This window comes from Episyrphus balteatus, chromosome 1, assembly GCF_945859705.1.
Source record: "Episyrphus balteatus chromosome 1, idEpiBalt1.1, whole genome shotgun sequence".
NCBI lineage: Eukaryota > Metazoa > Arthropoda > Insecta > Diptera > Syrphidae > Episyrphus > Episyrphus balteatus.
The window spans coordinates 175,768,176-175,792,962 of NC_079134.1; the positions used below are offsets into that span (position 1 = coordinate 175,768,176).

A 24,787-nucleotide genomic window follows, 5' to 3' on the forward strand; every position below is an offset into this window, starting at 1 on the left:
AAAGATTTGTTCTTGTTGATTCTCATCGATTTGTATGACCAAAATTATTAAATAAATAATATTTTATTTTAAAGGCAAATAAAACAGATTATATCTAAAACTGTTAGTTGTTTGACGTTTTATTTTTATTAGCAGCTGGTGGTAAAAAAAAAATGTTTTTGTGAGGGTACAAGGCAAATCAATATTTTTTGTACTCAGTTAAATGTTAATATTTTGGAAATCTTTTTTTCTATACCATTGCAAAAAAAAACGCCGAATTGCTGCCGTACAGATAAATTTCCACAAAAAAATTAACTCGAACAGACAAAATGAACTAAAACCCATTGAATTTGTGGGTTAAACTTAGTTCACAAATTTGTTAGTTTTTATTTTATTATTTCAAAAATTGGTAGAAAACGAAGAATTCTATGTGCCCAAAGTATTTTCATCAAAGTCTCATTCTTTGTTAAAAAAAATTGCAGCACAACGTCGTTTTTTTAAAGAATTAAAAATGATTTCTACACATAAAGGTCTGGGTTCTAAAACTGTGATCTGCAAAACCCTAAGGATTTTCGAAATCATGTGGAAAGCGGGCTCAAATTGAACATAAATTGTTATATAACTAAATTGGGAACTGCTATGCTAAAGTACCAAAAAAAATAAGTGAGGGTAATGAATCAGAAAGAAATTCAAGTTTATGCACATGATCTGTTACAATAAAAGTCAAATTTCAACGCAATACCATCTGCTTTAGAAGAAACTTCGTTCTTGTTGATTCTCATAAATTAGTGTGACCAATATCGTGTAAAAAAATCTCCTTTTAAACAAAAAAACAGATTTTTTTGATCAAGTAACTATATTCGGTAAGTCTTTTGAGAAAAAGTTTTGTGATAGCACAAAAGAGAATATTTCCAAAATTATTTCCAGAAAAATAAGAGTTTCAATGACAATTTAAAAACGATTCAATTTTGTAAATTTGCTGCAGAAAATTTGAATTTTAATGTCAAGTTTTACTTAAATCTTCAGCTCATAATAACAAAAGGTTATTTAATATTATCTCATTTTTCTAAAAGACTGTTTGTCACTTGGTATCATAAATGATAATTTGCTGATCCCATTAATTTCGATGTAGAAAAAAAAAATAATACTTGACACTAAGTAATTGGAGTGTCAAAGCGGTCAAACTTAGTCATTAATCCTAAGCTTATGCATAGAATTTGTCATCTCACGTAAGATTAAAGTTAAAAATCATAAATAAATACAGAGTGTAAGCTTGAAAAGGAACCTATGGTATATTGTGATATATACTTGAGAATTCTTCAAAGGTTCTCTCTCTCTGTCCTATATGCTTACGCGTTTACCTTTTATGGGTTTAATGTTTTGAATGAGACCCCTTCGTTGAAAAATTTTTTATTTTCTTTATGACTAAAAGATTTAGTGAAAACATTTGAAAGATAAGAAAAAGGTTTTTATTGAGCATTTAAATTTATGAAGGATGATCTTTATAGTTGATTTATTTTGGCATATCAAGGTATATAAAGTCTTTCATCATGAGCGGGTAGTTTTGAAAAGCTATACACAAATACAAAAATTAAAATGAAAATGACAAAAACGAGGACACAATGGTGTTTTACCTATATACAACACACGACACAATATTGTGTTACCCAACTCAGAATAAATTCAAATGGAGTAATTATTTGTGACACATGTTTGTATCGCAGCTCTTGGTGCTGGTAGATCTTATAACTTCTCTGTATGTCTGATAAATATTTGTACAACACTACAGAAGTTCGAGTGGACAATGCAATACAAGGCGAACATGTAATTTTATGCACTTAATTCATTGCGCAGATCACTATATCAATGAGTCTTGAGGAAGCATAGTGGTTCTGGTTGTATGATAAAGAAGGCGAAAAGTTAATAATAATTTTAGTGAAAGAATATTAGGAATTTTTTTAATTAAAAAAAAAATCACACATGTGTATGTGTACACATTTATACAGATTTTGTTGTGTTAAACACTTTTTGTATAATTTGTTACAATTTAAGATTTTGGAAGTTCCATACAAAATATCTTATCTCAAAATCTTATCTTTATACTTTATAATTTGGACCACTGTATATAGCAAAAATTTCTGGCTAATCTCTTTGGTGGACTAATGGTCTTTGTGTTGTGGCTAACCAAAGCATGTCAGTCATGTCAATCAACAACGAGGGAGTGCGCGCAAGGAAAATGTTAAATTACATTAAGAAAAATAAAAAAAAAAAAACATAAATGTCTTTTTGAGAGTGTAAATCTTCTAGGCATATGAGAAGGCTGGTGTATAATAGCGTGTGTGGGGCGACGACGGCTGACGCGAAGTCATTTTGTCCCCTTGAGTTTTTAAGTAGAGGTATACGTTTCTGCTTGATTTACATGTGATGGAAACTTTTCCTGACAGGAGACAAATTATTGTTTGTTTGTGATCTTTCGCAACTACATACATGTCGTGTGCCATTCAAGAAAAAACTATACTGAGAAGATAAATGCAGAAAAAATTATTACTCACTTTTAAACAAATAAAGTTATAAAAATAGAAAAATGAATGGTTTTATGTTTAAAGTCGTACAATAAATAATTCATATATTTTTATTATTGAATGTATTATACCTATGACTTATTTATTGGGATTATACTTAACCGTAATGGGAAGAAATGTACCTATTGATGAAATGAGTGTCAGAAAGTTGAAAATTTTGTACTAAGGAGTTAATTTTTCTGAAACTGTATCATTATTTTTTCTCTTTATTGATGAATTAATGTAAAACGTATGCATACCATAACCCAATTTATTCACTCTTCATCAAATTTAAAACCGCCATTAAAAATGGGAAATTTTAAAATTCGTATGCGATTTGACAGATTTTCAATTTTTAATGGCGACTTTAAATTTTATTGGAGAGTGAATAAATTGGGCCTAAATAAGATCCCTTTTCGCAATGACAAGCATTTCAATGAAAACATCTCAAGTAAAAAACAGTAGCTTCTGTTTAACGTATGAATAAGGATGAAATTCAAAATAAAGAAATCCCATCAGTACTAACTTCAGAAGAAACTTCGTTCTTGTTGATTCTCATGAAATAGTGTGACCACTATCCAAAGAAAAAACCTTTTAAACAAAAAAAGCAATTTTTTTTTTGATAAAGCTGCACAGTTATTTGGTATGATAACGAAGAAAAAAATAACAAAAATAATAAAAAATTATTAAAATTATTTTTATTTTAAGTGGAGCGATTGAATATAATTCAATTCATAAGTTCAAGTGACCTCAACTCCTTGGCGTTGAGGTCACTTGTGCTTAAGTGCTTCCAATATTAATTTTTTATTTACATGTTATCAAAGCATATCAAGCTTATTCATCGTTCATTAAAAAAAAATTCTTAAAGAGTACCTACACCTTTTTCTTTTATTCACATATCAAACACTAACAAGATTTAAATTTAAACATTCTACATAAGTTTTTTTTATTGTTATATAACAACTTTCCTAAACAGCATTTAATTAACACCAAATGTCAGAAGTACATTCATTTCCATTTGTAGATATTAAATTACAAAAAAATTTCCACAAAAAAAAAACCTGACAAGAGTTCATGTAGGAACTCTTATTCATGTTAATTTTCCCATCATCTCACAGCTCTTCAAGAGTGTAACATGACTACTTCCCATTTATACTTATACACAAACTAACAACAATAATTTGAAAGGTACCTACAAAAAAAATAAAAACATTCAAAAAAGCAACTTATACTGCCACTCTCACAATCATTTTCAACTCTGTAACACCTTTGGCCGGTTACACCAAACCGAAAACACAACGACGAAAGTTGAATCTTTTCGTTTACAATATTGCAATCACGATCATTATATTATCCCATTGCACCAAGCTTTAAATGGTTTGAGACTTTTTATAACAGCTATTTTCATGGATCTCATACCAAAAGGATATAATTGTGCAACACAAAAAGCAATACAATTACGAACAGCAAAAAAATCAAACATAGCTTACACAGTACCTACCAGAGCTCCCAGAAAAGCCAATTCAATAAGAAATTTAAAGATCGTGTCGGAAGAAGCACAGTGTGATCTTTTTAGACACAATTTATGCGATAATTCCATCCGATCTTTATTGCATCTTCTTATTTTTTCGTTTTTATCTTTTTGTATAATAAAACAAAAAATTCCCAAAACAAAAATAAAAACAAAAAAATCGTTAAAAGAATTACAAGAAAAGTTTAAAAACTCGAAAAGTAAATTAAAAATTGAAAAGAAGATTCCATTAAATTAAACCGTAGAATTATTGTACCAGTTTCATCAGGAAAAAAAAAAACAACTCGAAAATAAACCAACAGAATTCAACCTAAAATCATCGCTCCCGACAAGAAACTCTGCTTGACGTTGCAACCGCTAATTAGAAGGCAATTAAAGTCGGTCAACATCGGTGTGCCTGCACTCGGTTGTTGTGTATGTTTCCCATCATATTGTGAGTAAATTACTTTGGGTCTGATGATTTCGGCTCATTTGTCGGTAATATCTATAAACATCTGTTCGGTGGAATGAATATGAATAATGAATTTGTTTATTGCTTTCGAATTAGGTGAAGTTTAGACTCCTGTTGTGCAACGCATCTGTCGTATACCCAAGAACTATTAAAAATAAAAAAATTAGGTTAATCTTGTTCACAGAAATAAAAGAAAAAAAAAAACGGAAATTGAAACAATTTGACCTTAAAATAAATTTTGAACTTATCATTTGATTATATAGTTTTGGAAGATTATTTAAAAACAAATTATGTATAATCTTAATTGCTTCCAAATTGAAGCAGTTAGGACTTTGGACTTTTCAATTTTGTTTAAATTTACGTAAACTTTTACTACAATTTTATCCAAAATGTCAATCTCAAAGTATCCAACTCAAAGGCAACACACAACATATAAAAAAAAGCATTCTGTTCAGCTTGAAAAGCAGCCATTGCCATCCTCGAGCATATCTATGAAACACATCATCCTAGAGCCAACCTCTGACATATTTTTGTGACGCTCTGACGAGCCGTGCCCATTTCATAATGATATTCTGTCTGTCGGCAAGTCGCTTCTTTTCAAAAAGATAAATCTTTCTCTCATGTCTCATGCACAGGTGTTCGCCGCCCCACACATCAGCCAGCTTTTAGGTGCTGTGTGTCTATCTAAATCACAGCAATTGTCTACGGCAAATTACAGCTTTTACATTTAAGAGAGTATAGTTACACACCTTACAACAACGTCTACCTTCATCAACATCTGCTCTCTGCAATTGATGTGAAGGTATTTATTCCGATTAAAAATAACAACTTAATCTACGCTTTTTGAAAAAAAAAAGGATATCTACATGAACAGGGACAGAAAAAAAAATTCCAAGAAGAAAGAAGAAAAAGGCTCCAAAGAGTAACGGCAAACGCCAATTACACATCATATTACATCAAAATCGGATCGGGAAATGACTATAATTAAAGAATAGATGAGGCAAAATGGTACCCAAACCAACACATGTTCAAGATGGTGGCAAGATTAGATACGAGTTGCTTATGTACCTACTTACCTTCGTTCAGGTATTAAATATATATATTTTTCTTTGTTGAAAAATTTTGTTGCACGAACATACTGATAGAATCGACGCGACGACGCCCCACTATGGACCAATTGAACAACAATATAAACACGCTATTTTTGAATTAAAATCTTGATTGATTGAAAGTGTTAAAAAATCACATATGTATATAAATGTTGAAATAATATTTTGGTCTTTGAGGGAATTCAACTTGAAAATACAAAAAAAAAAAATCAAATTTATTTTTCGTGGAAGACTCTTGAAGTGTGAGAAACATTCGTGTTGTGGTGATAGTTCAACAGACAGTTTTAATTATTTAATTATAGGATTGAATAGTTTTTTGATTGATTCATTGAAACACTTTATTTCTGAAAATGTAAAAATATTAATATTATTGGAACAAGTTAAAAGGCTTTGATCTGTTTTAAGACAGATGAAAGACGAATTTAGAAGTTGATAAAAATTTGTTTGAATGAACAAAAAACATCGAATCTAATTTTGTACAAAAGTAGTAGTTTAAAGGGGATTTAGTTCAAGGTTGTCATGATCGAAAAAGAATAAATCATATCATCATTCATTCTGTTCATAAATGTTAGAATTAAAAATGTTTAATAAATAGGTAAAAATTGTGTATCTTTGTAAAAAAAATATAATTAATTCATTATTTTGTTGTTTGGTCGTTATTCAAATTTAAGTAATTTTATGATATTAATGTAATCAATTCGTATAAAAGGATTTCTCAAGGATTTGGGAAAGTTATGGAAAAAGTTTTTATTTATAATAATTTGTCTGATGAAATGTTAAATTTTGTAAAGAACAACAATAAAATTAGTTTGGACAAAAAAACTTTTTTTTATCAAAAACCGCCCAAAAACATATTTTACCATTTTTTTTAAATAATAAATTAGAACCTTCCGGTAGACAGAAATAATTGAAATCAGAAAATTAATAATTAATTTATAAAAGTACAGTTTGAATTCATTTTTTAAAAAAAATATAAAACTTGTCCTTAGAAATACTAAAATATTGCCAATGAACGAACAATTGAAATTTTTTGTATCCATAGCAAATTTTTTGACATAGAACTTTATGCGTTAATACCTAGTTTAATAATTATACTCAAACTCAAATTATTTAAGTCTTTCTAATATAAGTGACCATCATGTTATACCTACTGAAAACAATTATTTATTCATTTTGTCTTTGAATGATATAAAACATAGCTCAGTTTATACAAAGTGTAACTTCTTGCTCCAGATCCTTAAACACAAAGTTACAAATTGAATTGACCATAACCACGCAAAAGTGCTTTCAGTTTCATGTTAATAAAGCTTCTTTTGTGTACGTTTTTTTTTTCTTATCTTGTCCTGCATCTAAAATGTGGTTGTTAAAAAAAATCTATTTTTAAACTACATACTTTTTTTTTGTTAATCATGCTTAAGAAACTAAATGTGTATTTACCCATGAATCTCTTAAAATATTAATAGCAGTCAAGTTGATTTTTCCATTTTTAATTAACTTTATAGATTGTGTTTACGATACAAACTTGTTAACTACCCAAAGCAAACTACATACATATATACACACTGTGACTCTTGCCTGATGGCATACACCCTACCAATTTCTCTTAATTTAAAATTCCATTATCAGGGATTTTTTTTAATTTAAAATTAATCGCTCGACGACATACATAATAAAGAATGCATGAGAATGTTTTCTTACACGCACACTCTAGATATGTATATAAAATGTTGAAGAATGCATAACATAGCAACTTGTAAACAAAAAAACACAACACACAATCCCCACACTTAATTTATGCACCATTAATAAAAAATATTTTGATTGGTTTGATTGAATCAAGTCCAAAGTTTTCTTTCAAACAAAAGAAATAAATCAAAATATCGTGTCGGTCGTTTTAAAATATTTATATGAACATCAACGACCGACACAATGCATATGATATTGTTGCATGCGTGTATCTAAGCATGTTTAGATACAAAATAATCATCATCTCATAACATAACACACATTTTTTTATCGATTGGGATCAACAATGACAGCGACACGCAAGGAGAAAAAAAAAAATACCGACAAGCAAAAGAATCTTGAGGAAACAAAATTTAATGACCACTTAAGTACATTAAATCTTTTTTTTTTTTGTTCTTCATTTATTCGTTTTTACAATCACCCGACCCGACCGCTGGCTGTACAGGCTGAGGCTGAGTATATATCGATGTCAATTTTGTTGTCCATTTGAGTTGATTTTTTTTTATTTTTAAAATTAAATCCCAGTTATGTAAGACACAGTAAAGTATGTGGCATGAAGGGTACACAATCTTTTGAATTGTGAATGAATTGATTTTGGATGCGACATCAACAAAAAAAAGAGAAAAAATACAAACGAGATTCGATTGATGGAATTTTGAGTAAATATTTGGGTGGTCTTGGATCCAAAGACTCGCGTATTTTGGTATTTTTTTTTTTTTTTTGGTATCGAAAACATCGTTCAGTTAAAGGGAGGATAATGTAATTCAATAAATCGTAAGAAACGATATCTGTTTGTTTCTCTAATATATTTCATTGATGTATTTTATAGGGTCCCAAGTTTAACAGAAATTAACCAAAATTCCTACGGATGTAGGTAAATGATAAACTTTTTTTTGATTTTTTCCACTTAATTTCTTCTTCTGAATATCACGCCATATTTAAGAAGATACCCAAACAATTTAAGGTCTTAAAAGTCAATCAACGCGAAGCAAACGTTTTCTACCAAAATGTTTCGGTTCAATTTAAAAATATATTCAAGAAATGTTTTTCTTTCAATAAATATCTTCAATTTTTTTTTAAACAACACAATATTTTATAAAGTCTTAACTATACGAGGTCTAAGAAGTTATAAAACCCAAATAGAAAAACAGAAGAAGGCACAATTTTTAAAGCGGTAAACTTTTTCATTTTTCTTATAACCCTATAGCTCATAAGGTCTCCCATAAATATTTAGAGGTCTTAAATGGACTCAATCATACTGAACCAAAAGTTCCTATACAAATAGTCAAGTATAATTTTTATATTATTAAAGTCCTTTTCCTCCACAAATATTTGATTATCTCTGTTTACGACCTCATATTTTAATTAGGTCTCCAAAAATTATGGGGGTCTTAAATGTAACTAAAACCTTAACAGAAATGTTCTTACAAAAAAGGAAGATACCATTTTAATAATCCAGATCTTCTTCTAAGTATTAGTTACAACGATATAATCTCTAGGGTCTAAATAAAATAGAAGAGTTATTGGAGTGACCGCAAAAATTTCTTTTTTTAAAAGTACAATTATTAAATTTTGAAAATTATTAAAGAAGAAAATGTGAAATAACTTCGTAAAGTTGTATGGCCATTAGAAGGAAGGGCAAAAGGTTGGCGCTCTCTCTTGACCTCTTCTGTGGGCGCCCTTGTCTAAACCTCTATTTGGTCTTAGATTCATTTAAGTGAGTCAGAATGAACAGATGTGTTATTATACAATTATTCACCTCGAATTAAGTTTCTAAAGCTTACAGCCTTGTTTGCCTTCTTAAATATCAAAGAAACGCAAAACCTGAAGGTTATATCACTCACGATTGAAAATATTGATACGATCATGCAGCTTAAATCAAAAGTTCAGATAACACCTAAAGATGTTCAAAGTGTTAGTGTGAATTTTACTCTTCGTAGTACGATTCCACAAATATTTCCCTCATTTTCTTAATCTTTTAAACTAAACTTTGATCTTTTCCAAAAAACAAAAAAACATATCGCATGTTGCTTTGCAATTGCAATTTCCATTGGTCATTGTGTATTGACTTGACACCCACAGCTATATACTTATACTTTTCCAACAAAAACTCGCACATTATAATATACCAACCACGAATATAGCGAGAGTGCAAAAGGGCCACGGGCCATAGTTTACGGTGGTAATCGGAAAGAGATGCTGCCCCCTGGTGGATCAAATGACTGCATCTATTTTTTGCACAACTATACCTTCTATACATTGAGCTATACACACCTTTCGACCTTTTGGCGCAATTAAATTATCGATCAAATTTAATGGCAACCCATCGATGCATTTTCACGATGGATGAGAATGAGGATAGTAGTGGTTTTTGTAGAAATTAGTGTGACCAGATTTCTTATTTGTCAATTTAAACCCTTAACAGTCTACAATAGAAATGTTTAACAGAAAAATACACAACAGAAAAGGTGTTAAATATGAGAAATTCTCCTTAACCAAGTTGTGAAGGACCCTTAAAAAATTTTACAAAATAATGGATTTATTTTTAAATGACTGATTATTTTGTATCCAAAGCATTTTGGGCCTATTTCAAAGGCTACTACATCTCAATCAAATCTCAATCTCAATCAGCTAAATCAACGTCTTTAAACATTTATTGAACTTCTTAAGCACTTTTTGAACATTTGCACTATTTTGTTAGACCATAATTCCGACACGTTCTATTGGACTCGACTCTTGATTTGACAGAGTAAAAATGGAATTCCGTCGCACCACCGCTGCGCTGCACCATGATCAAAAATTTCTAAACCCCCGCACCACCGCTGCACCACGTGCGCACCATTTTAAAAATTTCTAAACCATGTCGTGGTGCGGCGGTGGTGCACCGAATTTTTCATTCAAAATTTAATAGTGCGGACGTGGTGCAGTTGTGGTGCGCTGGTTTTGCCCACAAATTTTCCGCCCAACGGAGGTGGTGCAGCTGTGGTGCGGTCAAGATTTTTTTTTTTTTCTTTAAAAATTCAATTTTTATTTTTACTCGAGCGATGTTGTTTGCTCTGAAACAGGCCCCTGGTCACTCTATTGATGATGCTGACAAATCTTAACAAAACCACCAACATGGTTCGCAGCAGTCTGGGGTTTTCTCAAGTCTCGATATGAGGTCGATAGTGCTCTGTGCGCCAACATTGAGGATTGAGCATGATCTGGCAGATCACCGGATACCTCTAGGGTGAGGGTGTTCACCGCCACTCCGTCCGTATATATATACAACAATATGCTGTGCTCCGTTCCGCCCATCAACATCGGCAGCATTATCTTGATCGTTTCGAGTAGAGTTCGAGTATGTAGGTTGGTGGTAGTGTACGTCTTTTCTGTCTCTGTCCTTCTTCTTCCATCCCAAAAAAACTGCGAACTCATTTTAAAATCTCAATTTCAAAATTGCCATTGCATGTGCATGTGATGGAGTTTGAAGTAAATAATTGCAATTTAAGGGACGCAGGTGGTGGTGGGTGGTTGTCTACTGCGCAGCTGATCACCACCAGCGTCATGAAATCAACATGCAATATCAACGCATTGACGTGACGATAAAAATCTAAAACTACTCAACTCCTTCGTAAATAGAGTCTCCTCTCATTCATTTAACCTTTCCTTAATTTGGTTTCATTTTATTTTTGTTTTTTATTGTTAAATCGGAGAGAGTGTTCAATATATGGCTGTAGTTGGGTTGATATCGGAAACCAAATCGACTTTTAATTTAAGGAAAAGCAAAAAAAAAAAATGGAATAATAAAATACAATATATGATTGGATCACTTCAAATCTACTTGTGTGGTGATTGATGGAATCCAATTGAATGCTAATGGGAAATATATCAAGCTAAAGAAGTTGGATTTCGCATGCGAGATTCAAGATTGTGCTGCGGCTAAATGGATTTTTCATTCCTATGGCCAATTTGTGAGTCTGCATTTGATATTTGATATAATATGTGAATTTTTTGAGAAATATATTAATCACATTTTGCGAGCTGGGAATTCAATAAGAATGCGGAAAAAGATTGTTAATTTTATTGAAAGGCATGTTATGATGATAGAAAGTAAATTATGTTTGTCTGCATGGATATAACTATTATTCTTCAAAACAAAACATTTGTTTTATAGTGCAAAACATTTATTTGTTTAAAGTAGCCGATGTTGTTCGTTCCAGGAGCAACGTGGAATTAAGGTTAAATCAATCAAGAGTCTAGTAAAGTCAAAATCTTGTATTGGATTTTTTTGATTTCATTGATGATCGATATTGGTGTCAATCAAGTAATTTTGTTAACTAGGCCATTTGTGCAGCCAAAGTTTGAGGGTCTAAAGCAAAAATTTCCCCAGTTTTTTCACCGAAGAAATATAAAAAGGTGGTTGCCTGTAAGGCCGGTTTACGAACGATGATTTTACGTGATAACGTCAAGGTATAAAAATAATTTATTGAAAACAATCATTTTTCATGTAAAAAGTGAAAAATCAAATCAATCAACCAATCAATTTTCATAAAAAATAGCAAAGAAATCAATTTTCTATTTCTTCAACTACCTTAAAGTCCATTTTTTTAAATGACAACCTATAAAAAAATTTATATCATCTGAAAACTTATTATTTCACCTTTTATATGCGGCTTCAATCATATTTCAACGATTCCTATTACCTATCTAAACCATACAGTATAAATTTAATTTATTTATTTGTTGAAGAAAAAAAGATAAAGATAAAAACAAAAAACGGTAAAAAACGGCCAAAAAAATTGACCCGTTATTCGGTCAAAAATCTTTTAAGAATAGACACCATTTTTTTGCCGCTACAAAAAATTTCTAAAAATTAAAACCCACCCAAAAAAAGTAGGTGTTTTTCAAAAATACATAATTTGAAACTCAGATTTAATAAAAAATCGGTAATAGACCCCTAATATTTTTGTTTCTTTTTTTTTAGGGGCATTTTTCTACTACTACTACTACTTTGTCAAAGGTGTCATGTTTTAGTTTTAAGAAACCATTTTTAACTTGGTTTTGAAATTTTTAAAAATTTTTTCAATACCATTGTCAGCCTAACAATAAATTTATCTATCGATTAAAAAAATTCAAATTTCTACAACGTCGCGTTTTTCAATTTTGTTTTACCTCTATTTACCCTATTAAATGATAGAAATTTTAAAATTCCTTTATTATTAATCAACTTTAGGTTATTATCTTTCAAACAAGCTATAGAAAATTTTTATATATATATATTTTTAATTGAATTTTTTGTCGCACTGCTAAAAATTTCAGGTGGAACGGGAGAAAATAGCGTCCCTTTTTCGTGGATGCTGCCATGGTTCATTGATTTATAAGAAATGATCACGTCAAAAGTTTTAGTGCAATAAGACCTAAAGTCGGTAATTTAATCTTGAGTTGAAAATTCAGTTTTATACTGAAAATTCAATAGAGTCTCAAATTTTATTTCTCCTTTATTCTAATATTAATTACTCACAGTGAATTATATTCATTAGCATTAGATAACTCCTTTGTATAGAATCAGGAGCTAAAATGCTTGATCGATTTAGAAGAACGAAGATTTGAGGAAGCCTACACGTGTTAAAAATACCAAAAATAGACCATTGCTGGATCAAAGCCGAAAAGTCAATAAGGCAATATCATACAAGGTTCCAGTACGACCACGAAAGTAGAAGAAAGGATGGCTTAAAAATTTTTGGTACAAGCAAATTCAAAAACACCATTAAGTCGCCATCGATTTCTTAGGTCCAAATATTTCCCACTCAAGTGTATACAAAATTCCAAGTATGTTTCTTAACTGAACTATTTTTAGAATGGTTTGATGCAGATATCATTCTAAAATGACCTCCAAAAATTATGTGAGATTACGAAAAATATTGTTTTCAAAATAATTTGTTTGTTTAATATTTTTTGCAAAAATAAACATATCGACTCAATCAATCATAGGTTATTTGGCTACATAAACAAACAAATGGCAAATGGCTTCCATAAATAGTCAAGAAAACAAAAATGAAAAAAGCTCAACAAAATCCATTACAATTCTTCTTTCCAGATTCATATATAACACTATCAACGAAATATAATGTATCTTCAATTAAAACCTATAAATATCTAAACATTTTACGATAATTAACTGCCTGATGCCATCAAGGCTTGGTGTTTGTTTACAAAATTTCAAAAATCTCAAAAACAAAAACTCGCTGATGCTCGTTCGAACTTAAAGAGCTTCTTAATCATCGCCATGTGACTTGACTGTCTTTCACACCATACTTCACATTCCACCACTGCCACCGACAACACCACCCACAATCATCACACATCTGTGTTGTGTCATCGATTTTTAATTTTTTTTTCTATTTTATTTTTATAAATGGAAGGAGGATTTGCCACTTCACTATTCCCAGATATAGATACACTGGTACAGAGAGTTTATTAATCTGTTCCTGTGAGTCTTTTCTATGTAGTTGAAGTAGCATGATGATGAACAAACAGAACAGATAGTAACTTGCAAACGAAATTGAGTCATCTTTCATCGATATTATTGGACAGCAAAAAGAGAGAGTGTGTTGCTAATATTTCATGCAACTGCAATTGATCGGAAATAGTTCGTTTTCGTGGAAATTGGACGAAGGCGAAAAATGTTCACTTCCTTTACACATCCCACCAAGATTAAACACAGAAAAAATGTTAGATGATGCAAAAGTTTGTCATATATGTATATTCGAATGTCATAGGAGACTGGGAAAATCGAGGACTGTGCTCTATCATTTCCCGCTTTCAACTATGCTATTTACCATTTGGAATCCCTTTGAATTGCAATTAGTTTCCTCTCTGTATCGTGGGTGTTTGAGTTGTTGGAATAGTATCTAGTTGGTAGTTTTGGAATGTGCAAGTGAACACAAAGAATGCATTTTTTGCTGTAATTTTTTGAGAAGATTTTCTGGAATTTTGTTTTATTTTTGATGAGAACTGAGTTTGAGTGTTGGATTGGTTTTAAGTTTGTGATTAATTACAAGGTCGAAAGTGTGTTTTTCTTTCAGACTACTAAAGATTTTGCAAAGCTTAAATAGTAAAAATAGAAATTGAATTTTTAAAGAAAAAAATTTTGACCGCCGCCGCACCACAGCTGCACCACCGACGTTTATTGTCATTTAATTTTGTATGAAAAATTCGCTGCACCATGAAACATAATTTTCGATTATTGAAAAATAAAAAAAAAAAAAAACCACCGATGAGAAGCAGATTCAAACCCGAGTATCCAGTATCCCGAGTGTCAATTAGAAGTCCAACGCCTTAACCACTCAACCACCAAGTCATGTCCGAAGACGACTTAAACATTTGTATAAGTACGAGAATAGAATTTTTGATCATGGTGCAGATGTGGTGCACCAAATTTTTTATTCAAATGGTGCGGACGTGGTGCAAAGGTGGTGTGACGGTTTAGAAATTTTGGATCATGGTACAGCGGTGGTGCGCACAATAGAAATTTCTGATAAAGGTGCGGACGTGGTACAGCGGTTGTGCGGCGGAATTCCATTTTACTCGGGACTATAGCATTGGTTGTATAAATTGGTTGTAAACAGTGACTTATTATATGATTAATAAATAAAATTCATAACTGCCACGAACTTAATACTTGCCATATAGAAAAAAATATTTTTTTTAGAAACTATTACGTAACATTATTATCAATATAAAATTAATTAAAACAAACCAAAACAAATTCCATTAATTAACAATAAATTAAAAACATATAACCTACCTAGCACACATATTTGGAATTCTCTACCGTTATTATCTTTAAAAATATATACTAACTTACTGAGATTTATTTTATGTTTACATTAAAAATTCAAATGCTATATAATATTGCATGCCATAATTTGTTGATTATACATATATTTCCACTATGCCCTCTAACATAGATATTATCACTTTTCAATTGGTGATATAGAAACCATAATTTACATTCTTATTTCATGAAAAATCTAAATAGCTACCTACTAAACATATATTTTTGTATCAAGTCTAATTTTTCTACATCAATATTGAATTAAATTAAAAAAAAAAAAAAACAAAGTGTTGAAGCTATCATCATGGTCTTCCAAATGCTCAGCAACCCACTTAAGCTTAAAAAAAAATACTCAAGCGAACAAAAAATTTACATCTTGAATATTTAAGATATCATCATGAAAAGCGTTATGTAAATCATGTCTTTATCGCCTTGATGCATCTTTGATGCAATCAAATGAATCGAGATAAAAGTAATAAATCATCAATGACAGATACATCGATAGAGTAGTATGCGATAGCACTGTAGTACCTAATTTTATGGTTTTCGATAAAATCAGAAACCAATTAACTGTGAATCAAGCTTCATTCAAAAGGTAGGTATAGATGTATCGGCATATAAAATAAGAAAAAAAAAAAATCAATACTTAATGGAAAGCAACTTGTTCTTCGAGATTCATGTTGTAGTAGTTTTTATTCTGGGGACATTTCATTGATTGTTAGACTAAGCTTTTATAATTTAGTTTATTTTTATTTCCTTGATTTTTTGTTTTTTTATCTTTTTATAGATTTTATAAAGTAGGGTTGTAACTAAAATGATGGTTAAGAGGAAGCATCAAATTTGTAACAATGCCAATAATAGAAAATAGAGGTTTGTTAGCTCAAACCATTTAAATGATTGTATAAATCTATTTTATATAGCTTTTTTTCGATAAATTTATATTGTTTATAGGATTTTGTTGCATAAATTATGTAAAAGCATTATGATAAATTTAATGAAAACAACAGCTTATAGACACAAATGTTCCTTTATGAATTGATTACCTACTTTTATTAAAACAAATACAAAAAAATAAGGTAAATAAAAAATGTTTACTCTTTCTTTAAATGCTAAATTAAGAATTGGTACTTTTTTTTAACCAGTTTGTTTACCCATTTATGTTATAATATCAAAATTGTAAAATAATATCCGAATGATCCAAAATTAACTTATTTCACTTTTTAGTCAGTGTAGTGGAAATTAAGAGGGTCACTGTGGTGTATGTGTAACTTTTTTTTATAGATTAATCTTAATGCAAATTATTCTATATTATTACTGAGACGAGTTCATCATTCTGTTACCTTTCAAATGGTATAATTTCTTATGCGAAGGTTCGCAACTGAAAGCACTGATAAAACACTGAAATGACATGTTCCAAATTTAACTCCAATTAAAAAATTTAAGACAACATTTTGCTCACAAGATTTTATTACTGACTACTAAGTTTTTAGAATTCAATCAATTAACAGATTAAAACAATGAATTCTAAGAATAACACATTAAACAAATTATTTAAATGAAGTTTACTTTCTCCATTGATAAGTAAATAACTAATAAAATTGGCGCTGTTAGATGATTTTTTCTAAACCTTTTAACTACCATCTTACGCTTTTATGCACTAAAAAATATTCAAATCATCATTTTCCACATATATGACATAAAGAAATTTTACCTCGCTCTAAATTAAGGCGCTTAAATATCTGACTAAAATGGAATTCCAAACTACAACATGAAACCTCCATAACCATAACTTCTCGTCCAATATCTCCAAATTTATACAAACATTAAAATCTATTAACATAATAAAACAATTTAAATTGTCAAATAGATTTCATATTAAATGCACAAAAGGTTGCTTTCAAGAAATTCAAACATGCAATGTTAACACAGATAAGACTGAGAAGCTTGAGCTTTCCCCTCTCAAGCCTCATCGATATCAACCATCGATTCGCAATGATATCCATTAAGATAAGCTTAAAAAAGATAATATGAAAATATCAGTTTTTCTTCAAATGAAATTCTAGACTTGTAAAATCTTCTCACATTACAAAGAAGTTTTAAAAAGAAATTTCCATTTTTTCAAGAAGAATTGCTTTCAAAGACTCTCAAGACTCAATACAGAAGTGTTTTAAGTGCTGAAAGAATAATACTTGAATGGATTTCAAGTCTCAAAAGTTTTGCATAATAATCAACTGATTAATTGTATTCTTTTCATTATTTCAAATTATCTTATTCAAAAAGATCAAGATCTTCTCTTTCAAGCCTACACTCTATCTTAACAAACAATAGAAGCTTTTAAAAGAGTCAAACTCAGTGTCTTAAATGAATTTTTCATGACACTCTTGTCAAAGAATTTGGATTTGGTGAAAATGGGTCGAGCAAAAGAATGCCAGCTCTCATCCCGGCAACGTTTTATTTCTTTATCAATTGATCCGTCATCAATGGATTTTGGAATGTCAAAACACATTTTTCAAAATTTAATAACGATGACGGTGACAAAAGTGAACAATAAAAAAATATCGTTGCAGTAATAATGTTGTTTGAATTCGAATTAAATTCACGCCCACCTGTGGCGTTTTTATCCATAGATAGACAACGATGGACACCATAACAGCGGCGGCGCAACGGCAACAACCAACATGGTTCTATAATTTCAGGCCTTTGTATAACTGCACCAATCATAATTCAATGATCGATGGTATTGAGATGTCAAGGTGGGGTTGAGAGGCAAGCAAAGCTTATAGCCTATCGATGGATTGGATCTCCAGCTGTTGCTGCTGTTGAATCTCGAATAAGTGTTGTACACCTGTTCCATGCGATCGATCGGCGGCGATCGGACAGGCAAGACATACCAAAAGTGTTAGTTTTATTGGTAGAATTAATTTATTTTAAGCTTGTGGGACGCCCTATTGCTAGTAATTTGAGGTCGCATATTATGAGTTTATGAATATTTTGTTCGACAAAAAAAATCTTTTTTATGATGTTTATCTTTTTGGATACTGCGGTGAATTGATAATTTAATAAAATTGTTTGAATTATTTGTGTATTTATATAGAGGGGTATAACAATTTAGCGGTAGCACTGTGGGCGTTGTTTTGTTTTTGTTGTTGACGGTTGTAAAAATGTACACAGAGGAAGTTGGACAATAGAAAAATCATTATTGCTAATTATAGAGTTAACTTACTTTCAATAAATCAAATTCGTTATGGGTTTAAAGCGACTGTTGTCAAACTGTGTGTCTTGTCATTGTCAAGGGATTTCTTATAGAAATGTGGGTATTTATAATCAAAGGATTTATATGGAAAACAATAAATTACATGAATCCCATGTTTAAACTTCAAGCTTAATAAACAGCATAGTAAATAGAATAGGGCCTAAGACACTTCCTTGGGGCATACCAATTTATTATGGTAAAAAAACTATTTTCATATAAAGAAGTGTATACAAAATTAATTATATTATTTAAAACAATATTAACATAGAATTTATTCTAAAAAATAATTTTGTTTAAAACTTCGTTCTTGTTGATTCTCATGACATAGTGTCACCCTTTTTACATCAAATGCAATGTTGTAAAATCTTGTAGTTAATTCGCACAGTAGTTTGATTTTCAAGATTTCTAGCTCAGATTAATTACATTTATATAAAATTAATTAAAGAATTCTGTATCGAAATAAATTTAAAGGACTTTTCTTAAACTTATCGTTGTAATATGCATGTATCAAATTCTTACAACGAAAATATCTTTTCGGTTTCCCCCCTTCTGCAGATTTCTTTTTATATATATTCATCGTATTTTACTTCAACTTTAAATGCATAAACTTCTATGAATAGAAAAAAAGAAAAAAAAAAAACAAAAATGCTCAGTCTGAATAAAATCTCAATTTCCATCAACATTTCAAAATTTAACAAAAGAATTTTCCAACCGTTTATCACGTAAAACTTCACTCAAAATCATTTTCCAACTTCATTTCAAGTTTTTATATTTTTTTTTCTCTCTTTCTTCATTCATCAATCCGTGCACATCCATCCAACCAACCATTCATACATCCATCATGTAACATTTAAACTACGACGTCGTCGTAGATAAAGAAATCAATCCCTTCAGGTTACTTTTTTTTTTATAAATGTCTATGTTAGACACATTAACATACATATTATAGAACTTTAGGGGTTTGAACTCTACGCACCCTTTTATATTTGATAAAAAATAAAAAACAAGCAAAAAAATATTTACATAAGTCCTATGCATTCCAGTTCATCCAGACATAAAACACGGAATTAGGTGAGTAAAAAAGCGAAATGAAACTGCAGTCAAAGGGATGTGTGTTATATTTTACATCCCTTTCTCGAAAAACAGTTAGAAAAAAAGAAAAGGTGCGAGGTTTTTCTTTTTTTTATAATCCTAACGCAAAACAGGATTCTTAAGGACATACATATAAGGGGGTCAATGTTTGCGATCTTGTTAACATCAATAAAGATTTCTTTATAAAGTTATTTTCCGTAGGTAAATTTTTCGAATTGAGTTCCAACAACTTCTCCCTTTTTTAATCCTTTCATTCCTTCTTAATATTATTTAAAGTCACCTACCATATTTATATTCTAAGTCCGCACCTGACTTAACATGAATGGTGTCTGAAGAACTTACAATCTACGTCCTTAGGGGAGCAATGTGTGCCCTCAAAGCAATTGAAATAAATATGAGCGTATGAAGCATTGAAATTTACTCAGGTGTAATGTTTTGAGCGTTCCCATCGAATTTCATTTAGATGCAATTTATCTCAGTTAACTTTCTGAGAACAACTCATATAAACGCCCAAGAAGGTGTATTAAGATGTTTTCATAAAAAAGTTTAAGAAAAAAAAAACCTTCATTCACATTAAATCCTCAATCTAAAAATAATAAAGCGAAAACGAAGCCAAGTGCTGCACGAATACCCAAGCCAAGACCTTATATTCGACCAATGGTCATTTATAATGGGATCTCACTTTATTTAGCACACCACAGGAGGCAATTGCCCAAGCGCACTCGTATTAATATCATAATCACAATTGACTTTATATGTCATGCTATTTGGCGCTATTGATGCTGTAATATGCACTTCATGTTTTTTTCTTTCCTTACACAATGGGGCAAATTGTGTTTTTCTTAAAAAAAAAAAAAAAATAAACTGAAAAAATTAATGTCTGTAATAATTTGAGATCCAGAGGAAAGCTTCTAGCACCATCTAGCTAAATATCTTAAAAAAAAAAAAATCAGGCATTTTTAAAACTCATTTAAAGAGACTTTTCGTCCTTCGGTTAGAAAAAAAACTGTAGAATTTACTTTTAACTTAGATTAACATTAAGAAAGTTTCCTTTATTTAAATGCCAATCTTTATACAATAATACAATACAGCCTGCCCCACTGTGCAAAGAAATAAATGAACCTGTAAAATTGAAGGCAAAGACGGATGAAACAAAAAACGAAACAAAAATATAAAATCGCTTATTCGTGATCGGGTATCCGTCCGTAATTCCATAGGTCTGTGTATAATCCCACAGCGATGTAATTCATTTTTTTTAATATCATTCCTTTTTGCTGCGTGCTGCCTTCGTTGTGCCTCATTTAAGGCGTAAATACCTTTTTGCTGATAGATTTTATTATATTTATTATGTTCGTTTTGATATTTCAAAATTTTATGGTAACACATAAATGATTTTAACGTCTGTGGTTATCTAGAAGAGTTGATGTGTTATTTTTCGATGGAATCTCACGCACGAATAAAATTCGAAGTGGTATAAGGAATACCTAGTATGTTGTAGGTACCACTGGTAAGAGTTTCATGTTTCTTTGTATTAAAAAGCTTTAAATTTATGAACCGAAATATTATGGTTGAGTTTATTAGGAAAAATTTAATAGTTACTATGAAGTCGGTTTAAGGAGTTTGATAAAAAAAAATTGATATAACGGCGAGTGACACGCTTTTAAAATACTGGTAAATTTATTGTGTGCATTGTTATTTCAACATTAAAACTTTAATTATTTCATGTTAATTATACAAGGTATTAAAATCTTAAGTTTTGATGTGATCTCAAATGAATTTTAAGTTGAAATTCAATTTGATTGATATCATGATTCAAGGTAATAGAAGAAAAAGAAGATTGATTTTTTTGCTTTTTTTGATGAAAATTGATTGGGTTCAAAATATTAGCTTTTTTTAGATGTCGTGCAAACATGGTTGATATGAATATTTTGAGCTGAAACAATAGGCTTTCAGATGGTATACAAATTTGTATAAAAAATGGATTTAATGGTGTTAAGAAAAAAAGTTTATTTTTTTCACTTTTTTAATGAAAAATGATTGTTTTCAATAAATTATTTTTATACCTTTTACGCATTGTAAAAATGACGTTATCACGTAATATCTTCTTCCGTAAAACGGCTTTACAGACAACCACTTTTTTAGTAAGAAGTTGATGACAAGCCATTTCTTTTACAAGTGAATTCATTAACTCATTAATTTGGATACAGCGATGTTTTTCTGTAATGAAAGGTTGTGTGATCACAAAAGCTGAGCTTCTTTGTCGTTAGATCTGCTCAGATCTACAAAATAGAAATTGCAAGGAAAAAGTAAAATATAGATTGTGACTATGAAACACTATTCCAACCAGTATTCACCCAGTCTGTACCACCGGTTTGGGCTCATTTTTCTATAAGTGGCAAAATTTAAATTCCAAAACTCTGTGTTTTAAAATTCTGTAAACTTAAAATTCTGTATTTTGCAGTCGAAAAATATAATACTTTACGTTACCTTGCCCATAAGCATGATTTTTTGTCTGCTCTCTTTAATTTCATCAGACTCCTCCGGCATATTGAAATAAGCATCACATTGACTGACAAGCTACAAGCACGCACATTTTTTTTCTTTCATATTTCCCAAGTCCCAACTTTCCAAACAAAATTATAACAATATGAATTCCATTTGTGTGTTTGTGCATGTGTTCAAGTTGGTATGAAAAGTTTATCTAATTTAAAACAAATTCCTTGTTTGCAGAATGCATCCTGAGTATTGATTTATGTCTGTGAATGCAAAAACCAAACCAAAAAAAATATGACTAGCAGTAGATGGATATTTTTGCTTGCCGCTACCGTATGGCATAAGCCAACCATAAGTTTGAAAATATTCAAGTGTAGTGAGCGAAAAACACACAGAGGAATGCCTGCCAAAAACTTAAGAAGGCAAGTTGAAAACTCTTCACAAGCAACCACAACACCAGCCACTTGAGGAATTTTCAACATCCCCGCATGATGATGGTACAAAAGGTATCTATATGCATTAGAAAAGAATCCCACTTGGCGGCGGCGCGACAGGCGCACTGTTGTCCAAAATGACTTATCTCGTTGCAAAAATCATAACTTTTGAACGGATTGAGGTAGCGGTACAGTTTTTTTTTTAATTTGAAGGAAATTTCCAGGGCTGTTACACCAATGAATTTCAAGAAAATTGTTTTACAGGGTGTTTAGGAATCATCGGCCGAAAACCGATTTTCTTAAAAAAAAAAATATTTAAATTAAAATTGGTATGCCATTTTGTAGAAATCACTAATTCACATCTAAAAAAAGTTCAGATTACACTTTTCCATGATATTACGATTATAGAGAATGCCAAAAAAGTTGGTCCCGGAAGTCCGTCTGTCTGTCTGTCTGTATAAGGATCTACATCCTAAACGGATGGACCGATTGACTTCAAATTTGGTATGTAGCATTTTTTGGAGACCCTCCAGAGGTGTTTTTGGAATTAATTTTTTTGGGCCAAAAATAACGGTACTTGTCATACACCAATTTCAGTAAAGCTGTAATTGCTCAAAAACGGCTCCAACGATTTTGTTTAAAAAATTCAAATATAAGTTTGAAAACAAGGTCTATCTTCTAATGAAAAAAATTTTTTTGGAAAATCATTATTAACGGTACCTGCCATAGAACGGTTTTTTTTAAATCCGATATTCTCCGAAACGGCTTATTCGATTTCAACGAAACTTTTTTTGAAGAAGCACTTATATAACTCAAATATAAGCCAAAAATAAAATTTCAAAAAAAATAATTTTTGGATTTTTAAAAAAATTTTGAAATTTTTTTTTGAAAAATAAAATTTTCGAAAACGGGACATTGTATTTTTTTGAAATTTTGTTTTTAGATGTGGATTAGTGATTTCTACAAAATGGCATACCAATTTTAATTTAAACATTTTTTTTAAAGAAAATCTGTTCCTTCTGCCTTCATTTTTTTTCAAAGTACAAAATCTCGGCAGTGCGCAAGCATGCGCAGCTAAATATTTTTATTTTGAATCAACAATTGATTGGTACACATACCCTATTCGGCTTAATGCATGGAACCGAATGGATTTTTTACGGTACCTGCCATAAAACAGTTTTTTTTCAAATCCGATATTCTCCAAAACGGCTTATTCGATTTCAACGAAACTTTTTGTGAAGAAGCACTTATATAACTCAAATATAAGCCAAAAATAAAATTTCAAAAAAAATAATTTTTGGATTTTTAAAAAAATTTTGAAATTTTTTTTTGAAAAATAAAATTTTCGAAAACGGGACATTGTATTTTTTTGAAATTTTGTTTTTAAATGTGGATTAGTGATTTCTACAAAATGGCATACCAATTTTAATTTAAACTTTTTTTTTAAAGAAAATCTGTTTTTGGCCGATGATTCCGAAACACCCTGTGAAATAATTTTATTGAAATTCATTCATATAACAGCCCTAGAAATGTCCTTCAAATAAAAAAAAAAATTGTACCGCTAACTCAATCCGTTCAAAAGTTATGATTTTTGCAACGAGATAAGTCATTTTGGACAACCGTGAGGCGTTCGGCAAAGATAAGATGAAAAAAAGAGAGAAACGCAGACAACATGTCGAGTAGAAACAGTTATTCTTAGAATTTTTGGCAAAATTTTGCTTTTTGAGTGTTTGTAACGTAGAAAACGGCGTAAGCGACTTTGTTGTTTTTCTGACACAAAATAGCATACGGTAAGAAACAAATCAAGTTTTCCAAAAAAGATACGAAGAGAGGAAAATTCATATGAAACCTCTCTGCCACACACACCTAGTTACATACGTCGAAACAAGCCAAAACAAAAGTATCAGCTATCACTTTTCAAACAAGTCGAAAGGAAATCCAAGGGAAAGAGTTCACTCTCTTATTGTACACAAAATGAATGCCTCCTCTTTAAGTTCAAGGATGTCGTTCATTAAAATTTGATACTTTGCCTTGTGGAGAGAGAGTGAGAGATTTAGGGGGCTTATACAATTTATATTTAAACGTTGTGTTTGGCTCCTTCCAAAAAGGGTTTTATTTCGAAAAGTAGAAGAAGTAAAGACTTTTTGGGGTTTTTGGGGTCATTTTTCAAGAGTCTTCTTCTTGTGTCTATAAGTTTGTTCTTCGTCGCTTGTGTGTTGGTTTTCTTCTGGGAACTGTTAATGAGAATAATTATTATTATTAGAAGGACAAGCTAAAAGGGGTTAAAGAGAGAAAACACTCATCCGCCCCTTACTACCC

The 24,787-nt window shown here is 30.6% G+C and overlaps 1 protein-coding gene across 1 annotated transcript in view; it reads left to right on the forward strand.

The window, feature by feature from the left end:
• LOC129907900 (protein Wnt-5) overlaps positions 1-24,787 on the forward strand; it is a 124,298-nt gene that overhangs the window by 24,051 nt on the left and 75,460 nt on the right. The window lies entirely within an intron of this gene.